The 19,695-nt window shown below is 38.4% G+C and overlaps 1 long non-coding RNA gene across 1 annotated transcript; it reads right to left on the bottom strand.

Annotated features, from left to right (window-relative positions):
- Window positions 1–327: 327 nt before the first annotated feature.
- On the bottom strand, window positions 328–18,062 carry LOC145525205 (uncharacterized). The gene is made up of 4 exons (XR_014068090.1): window positions 17,941–18,062; window positions 14,678–15,879; window positions 14,475–14,568; window positions 328–898 (listed from the first exon to the last, which is right to left on the bottom strand). It is a non-coding gene; the product is annotated as an uncharacterized LOC145525205 (long non-coding RNA).
- Between the last annotated feature and the right edge of the window lie 1,633 nt (window positions 18,063–19,695).

The raw sequence follows: 19,695 nt of genomic DNA, 5'->3' as shown, positions 1-19,695 counted from the left end.
CAAAGTAAGGGGTAACAACAGTTCATTCCTCCAGAGTATGAAAAAGTGCATACAATTTTAAAAGGCCTCTTAGTTACCTCTTTTGTACTTCATCTAATTATTAATGCCAAAACTTGGTAAATGTGGTAGTAATGACTACTACCAGTAATGTTCTCTGAGCATTCAGTATTTTGCTAGCTGGGAATAGGATTTTTTAATTGAAATACAGTTGATTTACAATGTTGTGTTAGTTTCTGATGTACAGCAAAGTGATTCAGATACACAGGTAATATATCCTTTTTTCCATTATAGTTTATTATAGTATATTGAGTATAGTTCCCTGTGCTATATTGTAGGTCCTTATTTATTTTATATATATTGGTGTGTATCTGCCAATTCCAAACTCCTGATTTATCCCTCCTTCACCCCCTTTCTCCTTTGGTAACAATACATTTGTTTTCTACGTGTGTGAGTCTGTTTGTTCAGTTCAGTTCAGTCGCTCGGTCATGTCTGACTCTTTGCGGCCCCGTGAATTGCAGCACGCCAGGCCTCCCTGTCCATCACCAACTCTCGGAGTTTACCCAAACCCATGTCCATCGAGTCAGTGATGCCATCCAGCCATCTCATCCTCTGTCGTCCCCTTCTCCTCCTGCCCCCAATCCTACCCAGCATTAGGGTCTTTTCCAATGAGTCAACTCTTCGCATGAGGTGGCCAAAGTATTGGAATCTGTTTGTATCTCGTAAATAAGTTCATTTGTGTCGCAGTTTTAGATTTCACATCTAAGTGACAGCATGTGGTATTTGTCTCTTTCTGACTCACTTCGCTCAGTATGGTAATCTCTAGGTCCATCCACGTAGCTGCAAACGGCATCAGGAAATAGCATTTTCAAAGCATGGCATCTACCTTGAGGAAGTTCACCTAATCAGGAAGAAAAAAATTTTGTTTGCTGTCTAGATGTATGATTAATTATAATGACTCACTCTTCTATTTTGAGCTCTGCCAGTTCACCCTGGGCAGCCCAGGGCAAATCACTTAAATCTCTCCATGCATCAGTCTTTTCATCTGTAAAATAGAACTAAGAATACCAGTCTTCCGCAGCCATTCAATGAGAAGTAATTAATATATGAGATCTTCGGATGAAAGACTCTCTGGATGTGCAGAGGGCTATTACACAAACAATAAAATTGCACCTATAAACAGCTGGGCTTGATTCAAGTGAGAAGAGACAAATTCCTGAAAGTTCTACATCCTGTCAAGACCAGGATATGTATCTACCTCTTGAAGGTATAGGGCTTAGACTCTGTCCAGCAGAAATATAATGTGACCCACGTATGTAATTTTAGGTTTTCTAGTTGCCAAATTAAAAACATAAAATGGAAAAAATAAAAATGATTGTAATAATTTATTTGATTTCCCTTAATATATCCAAAATATCATTTCAACCTGTAATCCAGGTGAGCAAGTGCTAATGAGCGACATACTTCTTTTTTTTAAACTAAGTCACTGAAATCTGGTGTGTGTTTTGCACTCACAGCATATCTCGATTCAGATTAGCCCAGTTTCAAGTGCTCATGAGCCACATGTGGTCAATGGCTCCCATACTGGAGAGTTCAAGTCTAAGAGCTCCTGAAGCCCCAGGTTGTAAGTAATGTCCACTGACCCACGTAACTTTGGTTTCACTTAGGTTATAGGCCAACACAAATATACTCCACTTTCTTCCTCTGTACTGTTGGGCTTCAGAGAGGTTGATGCTAGAAAGTCCCTCCTAGTAGCACTCAGGAGATTAGCAAGATGGTAGTGGAAGATGCTACAGAAAAAAATAAATCCTTTCCACTTCTCCCATCCTCATAGAGAAGTGTCTTGAGACATTTAGGGGCAAGTTTCTTGTGTTTTCTATCATGATCTCCAAAATCATGGCATCCCACAGAGAGCACACAGACTCACAGCATCATCTCCCCACCCCCAATCTCAAAAGAACATTCAGAAATGATTCCCAGGATCACTGGGACTCATTTCTAAAATTGAAATGATTCCCAGTAAAGTTGATGAGAAGTTGAAGTGCAAAAAACAAAATTTGTTTTATTTTTGGTGTTATTTCACCTTTTTGGAGGGAAATGACTGTTGGATCCTTGGTTTCTTTGGTTTATATTCATAAGAAGAATCAACTAGCCAAAGAAAGATACAAACTAATTAACCAAAAAGAGAGAGAGAATTGTATCAAATTATTAGGGACCTACACCATTATTGATTTTAAACTTGAAACACATTTGTTTTAGATAAGTTCTAACTCAAAGGATTTTTCAGTCAATTGGAAACAACCAATCCACAATGTAATACTACATAATGGCTTGCATAGTGCAAAATGGTCCAGAAAAAATATGCCTAATGTGGACATGTTAACCATGTCACCATTCCACTGAAAGACAATGCTAAAGAATACTCAAACTACCACACAATTGCACTCATCTCACACGCTAGTAAAGTAATGCTCAAAATTCTCCAAGCCAGGCTTCGGCAATATGTGAACCGTGAAATTCCAGATGTTCAAGCTGGTTTTAGAAAAGGCAGAGGACCAGAGATCAAATTGCCAACATCTGCTGGATCATCAAAAAAGCAAGAGAGTTCCAGGAAAACATCTATTACTGCTTTATTGACTATGCCAAAGCCTTTGACTGTGTGGATCACAATAAACTGTGGAAAATTCTGAAAGAGATGGGAATACCAGACCACCTGATCTGCCTTTTGAGAAATGTGTATGCAGGTCAGGAAGCAACAGTTAGAACTAGACATGGAACAACAGACTGGTTCCAAATAGGAAAAGGAGTACGTCAAGGCTGTATATTGTCACCCTGCTTATTTAACTTATATGCAGAGTATATCATGAGAAACGCTGGACTGGAGGAAACACAAGCTGGAATCAAGATTGCAGGGAGAAATATCAATAACCTCAGATATGCAGATGACACCACCCTTATGGCAGAAAGTGAAGAAGAACTAAAGAGCCTCTTGATGAAAGTGAAAGAGGAGAGTGAAAAAGTTGGCTTAAAGCTCAACGTTCAGAAAACTAAGATCATGGCATCCGGTCCCATTACTTCATGGGAAGTAGATGGGGAAACAGTGGCTGGCTTTATTTTTGGGGGCTTCAAAATCACTGCAGATGGTGATTGCAACCATGAAATTAAAAGACGCTTACTCCTTGGAAGAAAAGTTATGACCAACCTAGACAGCATATTGAAAAGCAGAGACATTACTTTGTCAGCAAAGGTCCGTCTAGTCAAGGCTATGGTTTTTCCAGTAGTCATGTATGGATGTGAGAGTTGGACTATAAAGAAAGCTGAGCACCGAAGAATTGATGCTTTTGAACTGTGGTGTTGGAGAAGACTCTTGAGAGTCCCTTGGACTGCAAGAAGATCCAACCAGTCCATCCTAAAGGAGATCAGTCCTGGGTGTTCATTGGAAGGACTGATGTTGAAGCTGAAACTCTAACATTTTGGCCACCTGATGCGAAGAGCTGACTCATTTGAAAAGACCCTGATGTTGGGAAAGATTGAAGGCAGGAGGAGAAGGGGATGAAAGAGGATGAGATTGTTGGATGGCATCACCGACTCAACGGACATGAGTTTGGGTAAACTCTGGGAGTTGGTGATGGACAGGGAGGCCTGGCGTGCTGCAGTTCATGGGGTTGCAAAGAGTCGGACATGACTGAGCAACTGAACTGAACTGAACTGATTTTTGGGAAACACTATCTTCTCTTTCTCATCTCCAAATATCATATTGAAACCTTTAGTTTCACCTAAACTCCAGTCTTGAGTTTGCCCCAGGATTCTCCTTAGTACCTTGACCTAAGCCCATTCTCTGTGACCCTCTTCATGCAAATTGCTGCCTGATATTGAGTCTTTCCAAGCTAACCTCAAGTCATTAGATGTTTATTGAACAGCTACCAGGAGTAAAACTTTGTGCAGGGCACAGCAGGGACCATAAATATGACAAAGGACTTACTCAAGCTGCATATATCTAAAAGAAGTACTAGAAAACATACATTATTTCACCCAAAGGAGAAATACAAAGAATCTTTTATACAAGAGTATTGTAATCAGCTCAGGCTGCATAACAAAATAGACAGGGTGGCTTAAACATCAAAAGTTTACTTTCTCACAATTCTGGAAGCTCTAAGTCCCAGATCAAGGTCCAGCAGGGTTGGTTTCTGGTGAGAGCTCTCTTCTTGGCTTGTAGACAGCTGTCTTGGCTCCCATGGCCTTTCCTGAGTACATGTGGAGACAGACAGCAAGCTACCGGGTGTCTTTTCTTATAAGTGCACCAATTCCTCAGACCAGCACCCCACCCTCATGACCTCATCTAATCTTAGTTACCTCTCAAAGGCCCCATCTGTAATGCCATCACACTAAGGGGTTAGGACTTCTAGGTATGAATGTTGAAGAGACATAAACATTCACTCCGTAGGGGTCTCAGAGTAAAGAGACACTACCCAGTGGGTTGATCAGAAAAAGATTTTATGATGGAGGTTGCACCTGACATAGCTATCAAGGTGCCCTCCCTTCTGGGCACTAAAAAGTCATGCATCAAGGGTCAAGGGAATGAAATACCTTTTGTACATCAGTGCAGCTATTTCTGGTTCATGAGTCTGTTACCCTGGATTCAGTTCATGTGGCCTTCACCCCTCCTTCTTGAGCTCCAACCCTGTGTGTCCCTCTATCTTCTAGACATTTCTACCTTCTTGACCCATAAGTATCTAAAACTCAACATCACCAAAACAGTATTCATTATCTTCTACCACCCAACTTGTCCTTGCTCCTACCTTCCCCTACATTTTGGTTCCAACACCCTCCATTACATCATTCAACTGGCAACCTCCTCCTTTCTTACCTAAACTGTCAAATCCACTCTTCACCCTTCTCATCTCTATCCCTCCTCATAATTTCCACTGCCTATACTTTGGTTCAGACCATCATCATCTTTCTTATAAACTACTGAAGGACTGTCATTGTAATATTTTAATAATAATAGCTGTCATGAAGCAGGAACTGTGCTTGACCTGCTTTGCCAGGCATCACCACGTGGTGAGCGGGCAGCCAAGGCCGATGGCTTTGTATGTGCTATTCATGGCTGTAATTGTAAAGTCTGGAGCTCTATCCAATACACAATAAAAACTCAATAAATATTTTTTGAGGCCAAAAAAATAATAGCTGCCATGTACTGAGAGCTTTCTAGATGGCAGCTTCTGTCCTGAGTACTTTATAGGTGTTGTTTCCTTTAAACTTCACAGCTATCACAATTTGCATTTTACAGATGAGGAAACCAGGTCAACAGAGAGGCCAAAAAAGCTTGCCCAAACACACAGCTGCTAAGATAGACAAGCAGGTGCTGGATCTCAGCAGTCTGAATCCAGAATTCTCTCTCTTATCATGACCCTAATGTATTAACATTTTACCTTCTCAGCAGTGGAATCCCTCCTTCCAGACTCTGCATGCATGCTAAGTTGCTTCAGTCATGTCCAGCTGTTTGCAATCCTATGCACCGTAGACTGCCAGGCTCCTCTGTCCATGGCAGTCTCCAGGCAAGAATAATGGACTGTGTTGCCACGCCCTCCTCCAGATGATCTTCCCAACCCAGGGATCGAACTTGTGTCTCTTATGTCTCTGGCATTGGCAGGTGGGTTTTTTACCACCAGTGCCACCTGGGAAGCCCCCACCGTCCGTTCTTCCTCTGTTGCCATAATGATCTGTCTAAAATGCAAATCTAATGTTCTCATTCCTGGCTTCAAACCATTCGACAGTTTCTGTTTTCTATATGATAAAACTCCATGGAGACCTGAGGCCACAAAGCCCTCCAAGACAGTGGTTCTTTCTTCCTCTCCAGCTTTGTCCACTCTTGCTTCCCCACCTCACTTCTAAATACTTACATTCTCAGAAGATGTCTTTCCACTGCATGCCTCCAAGAGGTCCCATGTGCTGCTCTCTCTTCACAGAATATCTTTTTTTCATCAATTCTCCAAGTTCCTTCCCCTTCAAACTCCTATGCATTCTTTATTTCTCAGCCTGAATAGAGCTTCCCCTCAAGGGAGCGAGCCAGTTAGTTAGAAATCATTTGCCAAAAGGGAATTCCTGAATGATTACTGTGTCAAGTGACCAATTGACCAAATTTAACAAAAAATTTAAACTATTTAGAAAGTTTACAGCAATTTTATCTTGGATGGAATGGATTCTACACTTTTGAAGATTTCTGTGGAGTTACAGTTAGCCAGGTTAATCAACCGATCACAGGACCCTGGCCTGCAGATTTTTTTTTCTTGTGTTGACTGATGCATGTTATTATGTTTGAGATCCCAGGAGACTGTGAGTGCATAGAGTCTAGCTATGTGTCTTTATCTCTTCTCCTTGTATCTAGTGGAGTGTGGAATATGCTAATGCTTTAATAAATGCCATATTAAGCTGAATCTTATGTCGTCAGTAAGTGAGCACTTATAGATACTACTACCATTAATCCATCAGAAAAAGGTAATTGCTAAACAAAGCAAATATACATCCTAGAAACTTTGAAGTCATAGAATATGTATATTCAGGACTTTTCTTAACACATTTGGGACCCACCTTGAGTACAAATGGAAGGCCACATACCTACCATATGCAGAATATTTTGATGTTATAAAAGCAAACACAAATATTAAATTAAATGTATTCTCTTTACCTAGAAAAAGGTAGCTTAAAAATTGTTTGGAACTCAGGATTGAATTCAGATTTGAATTCAGATCCTTCCCATACCATTGATTGTCAATGGTAGTGTGGGGATATCCAACCCCAAATCCTCACCCTTGGTCCCTGGCCCCTGACCTGTGGTCCATACCTCTTTCTGCTCTCAGCTCAGTTTCACACTGTGAAGTCTCTCTCTCTCTCTCACACACACACACACACACACACACACACTCACATGGACATCCAGCCACCTAAAACAACTGGCCCTGTGTCTACCTTATGATACCACGGTGGTGCAGCCCACTCCCCTCAGGAGATGAGGCCCTGGAGTGAGCTGACATCATTGGGGCAAGGGATTCCCAGTCCCATGGAACTAGAATCCCCTTAGCTCACCGTTATTAAATACTATGTTGGAAATGGAAATGTATCTATGGTATGTTAAATTTCAAAAGTGGTGTTTGAAGCTTTTAAGACATCTGCTTGATAATCTATTTTTATAAAAATTATATATGTATATAAAGGCATAGTACATAAAAAAATCTAAAGAACTATACATCAAATTTATTATGGTTATTATTATCTCCAGATGCTGGGATCAAATATGCTATTTTTTTATTATTGCTTACTTGGATTTTATGTTTTCACTATGAATATGCATGACATATGTCATTTTTTTAATAATAAAAGTTAAAATAAAAAACATTAAAAAATAATCTACTTAACTCTGAGATCATTCCTACGCTATTTAAGTGAAACACGGTATTTTTCAAAACCTCAGAAATTTAGTACTTCCTATCCAGTAATAGCAGAGGATTTATAAAACACACTGGAGAACTCACTGGCTGGTGAGCAAACTGCATGAGGCTATTGACGGCCTCCTATTTACAGACATGTGCTCATGAGGCTATGAATGTATACATTTATACTAAGTCATAGAAAAATACTCAGAGTATACAGTGCATATGTGTCCATTCTGGTACCCAGAATTCTTCTAACAGAGAAGTACTCTGTTCTCCATAGAGCCTGTCACTAACTCACTGTCTGAATGTGGGCAAACTGCTGTGGGCCCCAAACAGTGGAGTCAAGATCTAAAACTAGTCATTAGCAAGATGCTTGCAGAGTCTCATGGAATGACCATCCACCTGACTAATATTACTGCACTAACATGGAAGGGAAGGATATTATTTGTTAATAATCCAAATAATTTTAAGGAATGTTGTGTGTGTGTGTGTGTGTGTGTGTGTGTGCTGGCATGCACGCACGCATGCACCATATCCCATACACATATGCAAACTGTAAAAGGAGCCTGGATGTTTATATGCATGGCATTTCAACAACCTTAGATATTGCCAGGTGTTTTTTCCATTGAAAGTAACCTTTTGCCTAGAAATAGAATCAGAATAATCATATACATTTTCAACAGTTTTAGTGAGTACAAATTGACCCAAATATTCCCTCAAAGTGTTCAAGCTATAAATTAATTCTAAACTAAGCTTCTCTGAACTTATTTTTAAGAGTTAGTTTAAATTAGCATTTCCTGCCATTTGTAATGAAAAAAGGTGTCATATATAGACAAGAATGTGATAACGTTTCTATTTTCAGGGGATTCTATCTAGACTATAAATATTCACTTCAGGATAAACACCTGATGGGGAAAAAGTCCATTTCCAAAAGAACTGTTTTATTCTTTTCATATTCTAAAAATTGATCTGTTCAAAAATAAGAAAGTACTATACATTCAGAAGTTTTATGATTTTATTTCTCACAGTACTAATGTGAGAATGTAATTGCTTTCTTGAGCTACACTGGTTGCAAGTGAGAAATCAAAAACAAAAATTCTATGGTGAAAGAAAATGATAAACATTGAACATATTGCCATAACAGGCCACGTTCACAGTCAAAATCTTGTATCTATTCATTGTATTTACTTGTCTAGGCAGCTCTCTGCTGATTGGAAGGATGCATCCCTGAAGCTGGGCATTTGGGCTTTACGGAATGTGTGTGTGTGTGTGTGTGCGCGCGCGCGTGCGTGTTCAATATTAAGCTTGGTGCTTGGGTTTACAAGATAGCCTCAGAAGCCTATACCTAACCTACAACAGAATAGGCTAGTCTTGGAAATGCACCATGATTTATAACATTATTACCACGAGGAAATGAATTCTAAAACGTAGCTCAGGAAATCATTTAACCATCCTCCTTCTCCACTTGCTTGCACTTTCAGACACAAGATGAAAGAAGCACAGTGACTGAGAATTGCTTCTGGCACCTCAGGGTTAGAGGGAGATGGTCTGTGTCTCTGTTTGCTATTTGTTTATTAACTGTGTTTTGTTCTAATTATAAAAGAAATGTAGTCCGTTATAAAAATTAACAAGGTGGAATATAGAACTTAAGAAATGAACATCCTATTTCTCAGCTATACCCACACTATCAGTTTGGTGTAGTCTTGTGGTTTTCATATATGAGTGAAAGTAGTGGTATCTCACATTTTTTTAAAATCTATTATATCATATATAGTATTAAGTTAGAACCCTTATACGTTGTTAGATGGAAGGCACATCCACTATGGAAGAAGTCCAACGATTTCTCAAAGGGTTGAAGTAGAGTTCTCATATGACATAGACATCGGTCTTACTGATGATCCCATTTATATGAAACGTCCAGAATAGGCAAATCCAGATGGAAAGAAAGTAGAGATTAGCTGGGACAAGGAGGAATAAGGAGTGGAAGCTAATATGCACTGAATTTCTTTTGGGAGTTATGAAAAGGATCTAAAGCTAGACAGTAGAAGTTTATGACTGTGAATATACTAAAAACTACTGAACTATGTGCTTTAAAAAGCACACAGTTTTTAATGAATTTTATGCTGTGTGAATTATATATCAATGAAGTATTATTAAACCATATATATTAGCTGTGTGAACTTATTTAATCTCTGAGTCTTAATTTCTTATCTCTGTAGGGTTCTGTGAGGGTTATATATATATAATTTAGATATAAGTTTAATAAATATATATATGTAATCTGATGTTTATGCGCATATATGGGTTTCTCCAATGGCTCAGTGGGTAAAGAATCTGCCTGCAATGCAGGATACAGGAGATGCAGTTTCGATCCCTGGATTGGGAAGATTCCCCAGAGGAGGAAATGGCAACCCACTCAAGTATTCTTGCCTGGGAAATCCCATGAACAGAGTAGCCTGATGGGCTACAGTCCATGGGGTCGCAAAGAGTCAGCCATAATTGAGCAACTAAGAACTTACTTACTCAAACATATATAATCACTATTTTAAGTTATATATATATATATATACACACATATATATATATATATAAATGTATACATATACATGTTATGTATGGTTATATATATATATATATAAATGTATACATATACATGTTATGTATGCTTATATATATACATACATATAAATGTATATACATAGCTATACATCACTTAACATTTTGCTGGGCACAGAGCAGCCCCTCTGATAAAGATAGTTATTACATTAAATTCTTTATGCTACAGCAAATCTCCTTTCTAACATCAATTTTATGTATTTTCTCAATGTAAACTAGTTATCCAGTCTCCATATAATTTCTTCATCTTATATTTGAAAATCCTAATTATTAAGCTACTCCTCAGTTCACCTCTCTTCTCAATGAGTAAATCTAGATTTATAACACTTACCTGACTGGTGGTTTTACATTTATCTGCTTGATTTCATTAAAGTGTGTCTTGTACTAAACCATTCCAAGAAGGCAGGGCCCATGCCTGTTTTTGTTCAATCCTGAATCATCAGTGCTAGCCCAGGGCCAGACACATGTTAGAGCTTAAGAAATAGTTGTTGAATGAATGAATGGCTGGCTGGATGGATAGATATTGTATCTGCTCAGTGAGCAGCCTTCCTGGAAATGGGTGGTTCTCAGCAAGAGTTGGGGTGTGGAGAGAAGGCAGGTTGTCATACAGGATACAGGTTGTCATATCTGAATCACCTGGGGTGATTTTTTTGCAGTTACTGGCAGCTTCTCCCCAAGACATACCATATCAGCGCTTACTGTGTGCTACTTCAGGGGCAGGAAGGCCCACTCCACCCAAAATACACCTCATGCAACCAGTCACTAGTGACAGAAATTTCTTTCATAGGATACAAAAGCTTTCATTCATAATCAGAGATAAAGGTTAAGGTACAAACACCTTTGGCCTCTGTGGTATGATAGAAACACCGCTGATTAGACATAAGCACATCTGGTCTTAGGTTTGACTTGACTTTGGATATGAATATATGACCAGAAGGGCTTCTCAGGTGGCTCAGTGATAAAGAATTCACCTGCCAATGCAGGAGACGCAGGCTCAGTCCCTGGGTTGGAAAGATCCCCTGAAGAAGGAAATGGCAACCCACTTCAGAATCCCATGGAGAGAGGAGCCTGGTGGACCACAGTACACAGGGTCACAAAAGAGTCAAACACAAACAACAACATAATGCACAAGTTTAATACCTGCTTTGGCATCATCCAGTGATGCTTCTACACATAAGCTGCAAGAATAGTTTCTTGTCTACTTCATTCTTATTTTCCAACATGTGTTCATTGTTTTTAACAGAGCCCTAGTTGCTAGTTCATATTCACCTTTGATGCAGCTTAATTTCTAAGATCCTCTGCTGTACTCAAATTCTGTTTTTACCTTTTTTAACTGTAAAATATAGCACCTATTTTGCATAGAACACAAATGTTCAGTTTAATGCATTATTGTAAAGTCAACATCTGTGTCACTAACATAAGTTTACATTATACATTACTTACATATGTACATTATGAATATGTAAAGTGTTGCATTAACTTCATTAAATGTGAGTTAAACCTCAATAAGAATGATTTTTAAAGGAAAAATAAAAAGAAATAATATACTATAAACACCTCAGAAAATCCCCACCCATGATTCTTTTCTAATCACAACTCTTATATTCTCTACTAAAGAAACTATTATTCTGACTCCTAAGGTATTTACTTTTCTTGCTTTTCCTAATGGATTTACCACTTAAATATACATCTCTTAAAAACAGTTTAATTTTATCTACTTTTGAACTCGCCATAAATAGACTCATATAATCTATGCTCCTTTATGCTGAATCTCTTCCACTAGACATTATTTTTTGGATTCAGTCACATTATTGCCTGTAGCTATAGTTTTTTATTTTTATTTATATCTAGTATTCTAGTGAATGAATGATCCATACTTTGTTTATATATTCTACTGTGAGTGGATACTTGGGTTGTTTCCAGTTTCAGGCTATTATGACTAATACTGCTATTAACATTCATGTAGATGTCTTTCAGTGTCCATGTGCACCTATATCTGTTACATATATGTCTAGGAGTGGGATTATGATAACTTATCTGGTGGTATGTATATCTTCACCTTTATTAAATAATATCAAACTACCTTCTGAAATGACTATCAATGTACTTTCTGACCAACAGTGTTTAATCCCCAATACCTGGCATTGTCAGACTTTTACATTTTAGCTGATCTGGAGAGTGGTAGGCTCTCATTCCTAGCCCATTTTGAGGGTATACTTTCTTTCCTAGTATTTACTCTTAATATTTTCTAATGATTTCTTTCCTATCTACAAGCATGAATTCATCCTTTACTCCTGTGTAGCAAATTATACCCACAATTAGCAGCTTAAAACAAATAAACAATCTCACACACTCATTTGCGTAGCTCAGGAATGCAGGAAGGCCTTAGGATCTGATTTAGGGTCTCTCCTGTGGTTGTACTCAAGAGGTCTACCAGGGCTACAGTCATCTAAAGGCTTATCTGGGACTGGAGGATTCACTTCTAAGGTGCTCACTCATACTCCTTCCAAGTTAGTGAGGGCCATTGCAGAGGGCCTTGGTTCCTCTCCACATGGAGCCTCAATAGGGCAGCTTGAGTGCTTCAGGACATGGCAGCTCACCTCCCCCAAAGCAAGTGATTCAAGAGAGGGAGAGCAGAGAGGAAATCACAGTGCATTTTACAAATTAGCATTGGAAATCACCTCTGCCATTTTGTATTCACTGGAATAGAGGTGCTAAGAATAGCCTACATACAAGGAGAGGGGAAACAGGCTCCATATCTCAAAGGATGAAATACCAAAGAACTTGTGGACATGTTTTAAAACCACCACACAACACAGTCTAAAAGCTCTTGACTGTCACCATTTGGCAAGCACTGGTTCAGTTGGTAAAGAATCTGCCTGTAATGCAGGAGACATGGGTTCAATCCTTGGATCAGGAAGATCCCCTGGAGAAGGAAATGGCAACCCACTCCAGTATTCTTGCCTGGGAAATCCCATAGACAGAGGAACCTGGCAGGCTACAGTCCATGGGGTCACAAGAGTCAGAAAAGACTTATCAACTAAACCACCACCAAAGTTATTTGTTATTTCAGGCATCAAAAAATGTTAAAATAACTGAAAGTATGATTAAGAAAACAAATAAGAGGGAGTTCCTTTGTGGTCTATTGGTTTAGGATCTGGAAATTTCCCTGCCATGGCACAGGAAAAATCCTTGGTCAGGAAACTGAAATCCTGCAAGCTTTGTGGCATGGCAAAAAAACAACAAAAAAAAGAAATGTGTATAGTCTCAAAGTATCTTCTCATGAAACAACTTAACAATTACAAAGTGAATCATAATAACTTGCAGTAGAAAGATTTAGCAAATGCGACCTTGACCAAGTTATCAGCACTAACAACATCAATAATGAGTCTCAATATCATGAGACTTCCAATATGATGCCCTTTCAGTGTTATTCTTGCCAAAAATGCATAACTTAGATTTAATAATGAGAGAACATCTGATAAGCTAAACCCAAGTTGGCGAACATTCTACAAAATAACTGGATAGTATTCTTCAGTAGTATCAAGGTCATTAAAGACAAAGAAGGGCTGAAAAATTGAAAGGAAACTAAGGAAACATAACAACTAAAAACAAGATGTGATTTTGAACCAGAAAAAGAATAAATACACTAACCAGACAACTGGTGAAATTTGAATAAAGTTGGTAGACTGGTGTAAAGTGTTAGGTCAATGTTAATGTCCTAATTTTGATATTTGCACTGTGGCTAAATAAAATGGTAACATTTGCAAAAGCTGGATGAAGAGTATGTAAGAATTCCTTGTATTCATTTTGCAAGCTTTTGTTAAATCTGAAATACTTCAAAATGAAAATAAAAATTTTAAATTATTATGAGAAAATATATATCAAATTAAAGGATCAGTGAAAAGCAATATGATTGATATAGTCAGTCAGAAGCTCACTAATCTTTAACAGGAGTAGCTACTGAAAAAGAACTAGTAATTTTCTTTATGGCCTCCATCTCTCCCTGCTTCTAGTTTTACTATGCCCACATGATGAAATCCTCAACCGCTGCCTGTCTAAAACATATATCTGATCACGTCAATTTCCTGCTTAAACTTTGTCAATAGCTTTTCATATCTTAGAATAAATCCATCTTTCCTAGCAAGGACTCCTCACACGAATGCTTGGCCAAAACTGTATGGAACTGAACACACTCCCTATGACATGACACAGGTCTCCCCACTCCAGGCCTTTGCATATGCCATTCCCTTTTCTTTGCTAGAAAAGTCCTGATTTTTCTGGTATATTAATCTGCAAATATCTGTTTGGAAAGCTTTTTGGACTCTTTTTCTCTCCAAATAGAGATAATTGTTACATCTCCTCTTCCCTATGGCATTTGGTAAGGATCTCCCTTGCAGCATTGTTGTGTTTTAAGTAGATGCTTACGTATCTATTGTTGTTATTGGCATTGCTGTGTTGTTTTTCTGAGAACTATGAGCTTCTAGAGGGCAAAAATCTAAGCCATCTTCATTCCCAGCACCTGGCACAGAAACAAACAAATGGTAGGCTTATTAGTTATTTACTGCTATATAAAAAATTACTCTAAAAATTAGCATCTTAAAGCAACAGTTTCATTATAATTATCATACAGTTTCCAAGGGTCAGGAGTCCAAAAGTAGCTTAGATGAGTGGGTTCTGCCTCAGGGTCTCACAGGGCTCAAATCTAGGTGTCAGGCAGGGCTGCAGTCATCCAAAGACTTGACTGAGGCTGTTGAATCTTCTAAGATGGCTTATTCACAAAACTGTGGACAAAAGATCTCAATTCTTCTTCAGTTGTTGGCAGAGGGCCTCAATTCCTCACATGGTCCTCTCCATAGAGTACTAACTATCCTCATAACATGGCAACTGGCTTGCTTCAGAGAAAGTAGTCCAAGAGAGAAAAGAAGGCATATGTCACAACTTTTTTATAATCTATCTCAGAAGTGACATATCATTACTGTTGCTGTATTCTATTGGTCACAGAGAACAACCTTGGTAAACGTAGAAGAATACTACACAGGGCATGCATACCAAGATGCAGGGATCACTGGGTTCCTTCTTAGAGGCTGACAGCCACAGTAGTACTTACTCAATGTCTAAAGGGATGAATCAATGAATGAATGAAGTGACCTCCTCTGAACCATATCCCAAAGTAATCGAAGAACCAAAATGAACTCATTTATCTTAAGGCAGCCTTAGCTATAATAAAGTCATCTCCAGATACTGACTAGGACCACAAACAGCACTTGAAAGAGGTCCCCATGTGTAATTCACCCACTTTTTGAATAGAAGGACCTTGTCGTATTTCAGGAAAATTAACTCAGACCGAAGAAGATGGGGTGATTGACCTGAGGTCACTGAGAAGGTCAAGAAAAGACTCCTTGTCTACTGAGAATAACCAGCATGAGTTTTAGAGTCTCACACATCTGAATGCTGTCCAGCTGTTTAGAATGCTGTTGTTCTCTCTTCATTCAAAGGTGATTCATGGGTCCAAGAAATGGTCAACTCATAGCACATCAATATGTTAAAATTTTTCCTTTTCTAATTTTGTTATGAGACACACTTTCCCACTAAATCCTAATCTTTGGTATAAAATCTGCCATCTCTACAGATTTTTATAGAAGATTCTGACATTACTTAGAATCTGTGTACCCTGAAGAAGGTTTCATGACCTTTTAACTTCATTTTAACCTTTTGTGTTACCCCACTTCCCTGTATGGACTGTCCTTTCTTCAACTTCTCGTATAAACTGAGTGTAATTCTACCAGTTCTTCCAGTTCCAGCCAAAACTCTTCTCCTTTAAGAAGTTTCTCTGAAAAAAAAAAAAAGAAGTTTCCCTGATTATTCTCATCTAGAGACTTTACTTCCTTATTGGACCAACCCTATCTGATAGTTTGTTTCACTATATGGCATTTGAGTTTGTTTTATAAGTATTTAGATACAAGCAGGACATGTCACACATGCTGTTGTTCAACACACACTCTTGATTTCCTTTAATAGAATACCATTTTTAAAAAGCTCTTTACTCTTAAAAACTCTAAGGTAAATATTTTTGCAGTATGCAAACTTTTTCAAACTTTGGTTGTTTTTTAGGTTGTTTGGTTTTTCTTTTTGTTGTGATTTCAGATTTTTTCAAGTTATTACACTCTTGAATGCAGGACAGGTTATACGTGTGCAGTGTTGATATGCTTCTCCTTTAACAAAATTGAACTCACTAATCACATTCATTTCTAAAGCCCTTTGAAAATGTGTGTCATGCTTATGAGTGGCCACATTCCAGAGAACTGAATATGTGCTGTGAAAGGAAAGGAGGCTGGGAGTGGGGAGGAAATCCTTACAAGGCAAGAGAACTGAGCATATGCAAAGCTCTGCACAAAGAAGAGCCAGAGAAGTGCAGTTTTGGAAATACTGAGGCTAATGGAAAGAGAAAGGGAATTTAAGGGAGGGAGGGGAGTTTGGCCACATTCAGGAGATCCCTCAGAACCCCCAAATGGAGAGTGCACTCAAGGAAGGGTACCTCTGACTGCCAGGCCTCTTCTAGCATCTCTTTATCAGCTCCCACCCACTGAGGATGCTCAGGCCTAGCTCTGGCTCCTCACACTCAGTGACTCCTGAGATTCCAGCCCTTTCCCCGACATGTAATCTGTCACACTGCATCAGACTTGGAGGTTTGAGTTTTGAGAGGTAGTGTGGATTCTACCTTAGGGTCTCATGAAATTCAATGGACTTGGAAAACTCCTAGCTCTGCTACATAGAAGCTGACAAGTTATGCAATCTCTTGTAGCCTCAATTTCCTCCTCTATAAATTGGGGATAATAATACCTACAATACAGGTATTATTGTGGATCACAGGTATTGTGAAAATCACACATTAGTAGATAAATAACAACAATGAAAAGCAATGTAGCTTGGTGGTTGAAAGCTTGAAATTTGAATCTAGACTGTCTGGGTTCGAATTTTTGTTTCATTACCTACTCTCAGTGCGATTTGTTTCCTCTATGCCTCAGTTAACAAATCTATCAAATGGGAATAATTAGGTATAGTTTCCATCTGACAGAGTTGATGAAAGGATATGGATGGTTATAATACAGTGCTTGTCACATCAAAAACATTCAGTTGATGGAAATAGCAGGAGCAGTTGTTTTGTTGTTGTTGTTATTATTATAAAAGATTCAGTGGAGGGCAACAGTCAAGACTGTGTCCTCTAGTTTTGAATGACCTGGGTTCAGACCATCATTCTGCTCTTTACCAGCTGCACAATCCCATAGCCTCCATTCCCTCACCTGTAATTTGGAAATAATAATAGTATCTACTTCATAAGATGAAATAAATTCCTATATGCAAAATGCATAGTGCTGATGCACCATAAAGAATAAACGTGAGCCATTATTAGCATAAATTCCAATAAGCCATAGCTCCAGTTTTTATGCATGTCTGTGGGTAATATTAAAGCTGGATATTGTGTGCAATTAAATAGACTTAAAGTTTATGTGTTCTGTGGCGATTAACCTGAACTACTAGTTCCTTTGGAAATAAGCCAGGCTTTTCACCATCAACGGTTTTCAACTGGATCCCAGCTGACCATCTTTTCAGCGTCTATGTAATAGCAGATGGTGAGCTGCATTTCTTTCAACTATTCCTCCCAAAGAGAAGACTGTAAAGTTCTCAGAAAAATTAAATACCCTCATGACAAAAGCGTGCCATGGTCTCAGTCCTCTCACTCCACTCTTTAGTGACTGGCACTGTGGAGTCTCACAGAAATGGACTACATCTCATCATTAGCCTTGTTGGAGTCTAATACGAGGAGAGTCTCCTCGTATGCTACAGACTGTGCTTTTCAAAGAGACACCAAAAGCCTGCCGCTTCAACTCACACTTTTTCTTTGCTCTCTGGCTGTACTGCAGTCACAGTACAAGTTGTCCGTTCAGATACCGGAAAGGCTGACAGTCCAGGAAACTTTTTTTTTTATTCCTTCAGCCAATAATCTTGTAGCCTGGTGATGTCACTCAACAATTATGCAATATGACTTAACTGTTGGATAGGTGACAGGAATTCCACTGACACCAAGATCACAATGAAACTGCTTAGCTACTAAATTAGTCACATTGTACATTACCGATAAGTCACTTTTCAACTGTGATTAACTGCCAGTTCAAACAGCACCATTGTCTAATGAGGGAAGTCAGGGGCCCATCACTCATAGTTTCAATGATCACATTCATTTATGTCAGCATCTGAACAATGCAAATGAGGTGGTTATTGAGCTCCACAACATCAGAGGCCACTTAAAAAAGGAACATGGAAAAAGAAAACACTTTTTATCCTCTATTTTTAGGGGAAAATTTGTGCAATATTTCCTCGACTGTATTCTAAAATTAGTCATTTCAATCTCTTGATTTCCCCAATCCAAATAGGATGAGAATAGGATCCTGTTCTTCAACGAAGACAGGAATTATTCAGTGTTGTTCTCTCTTCTAACACAAGCTGGCTTTCTGTCCTACAATTCAGCTACACTATGAAAGCAGACTTTTTTTACTGACCACAAGCTACAAGGTAGGCATCAGTTATTCCACAATATCAGTTGTTAAAATAATTTTAACAACTTTAAATTGTTGAATTTTATTCAATTTTCTCATTCAAAAAGGAGTAGATGCATGTTAGAAAAAGTTTAGGAAATACTGAAAAGTATAAAAAAAGAAGACCCCACAATCTCACCCTCCCCCTAAAAAAACCATAACTAAAATTCTGTAAATTTCTTCCAGTCTCAATAAAGAATGAATACAACAACCTAATGAACTCCTTGCCTGGCAGTGCAGTAGATGCTGAGTGTAGAATGATATGTAAGATTCAATCCTTCTCCTTTAAGGGGCACACAATTTAATGTAATGAGGTATCTGAACACAAAAGAGGCATTGAGTGCAAGCTGGAGAGAACAGAAAGTGGAGTGGAGGAGATGGAAGGGACTATCAGAACAGACTAGAAAAATTCTAGAGCAGAGCTACTCAAATTGTCGTCCACAAGGTAACACCAGATCTTACAAGCTACTTACAGAAAATGAGAGAAAGCGTGTGAAACTTTTAGAGAAATTTGACAGAGTGATTGTCTGTTTTTTAATCCAATAATAGTTTTTTAAATTGGACCTGTATTTTGTAGGTATTTTTTATTTCATTTTTGTTGTATTTATTTTTGTCATATTTTTTAAAAATCAGTCCCTACAATAGATAGGAAATTAAAAATGTATATCTCCTCTGTCACTATAAATAGTTTGAAAAACACTGTTTCCAGGGACACAATAGCTTAGCTAAGTATAGGGTAACCAACTGTCCTGGTTTGCACTAAACTTGGCAAAGCCCCAGGCATACCAGGATGAGTTTGCCACCTTACAAGGGTTTAATTCCAAAAGTTAGCTCATGAGAGAATAGATGAAGGGGAAGCAATCATCAGAGAAACAAAAGAAGAAAATTTCTCTGGGGTGAGAGAGATTTTAGTCTTCAGGTCCAGAGGGTTCGCTAATAGCTACATAAGATTATTGAAAATAGAATCACACTTAGCTACATCCTGTCACACTTTCTAAATTCCAAGGATCACAGGAAAAATCCTACAAGATTACATACACACAGCAAATTGA

Source organism: Giraffa tippelskirchi, chromosome 2, assembly GCF_054371585.1.
Source record: "Giraffa tippelskirchi isolate mGirTip1 chromosome 2, T2T-mGirTip1v1.2.pri, whole genome shotgun sequence".
Classification (NCBI taxonomy): Eukaryota; Metazoa; Chordata; class Mammalia; order Artiodactyla; family Giraffidae; genus Giraffa; species Giraffa tippelskirchi.
Note: the sequence above shows the minus strand (reverse complement) of the source record. Positions and strands in the feature narration are given on the sequence as shown.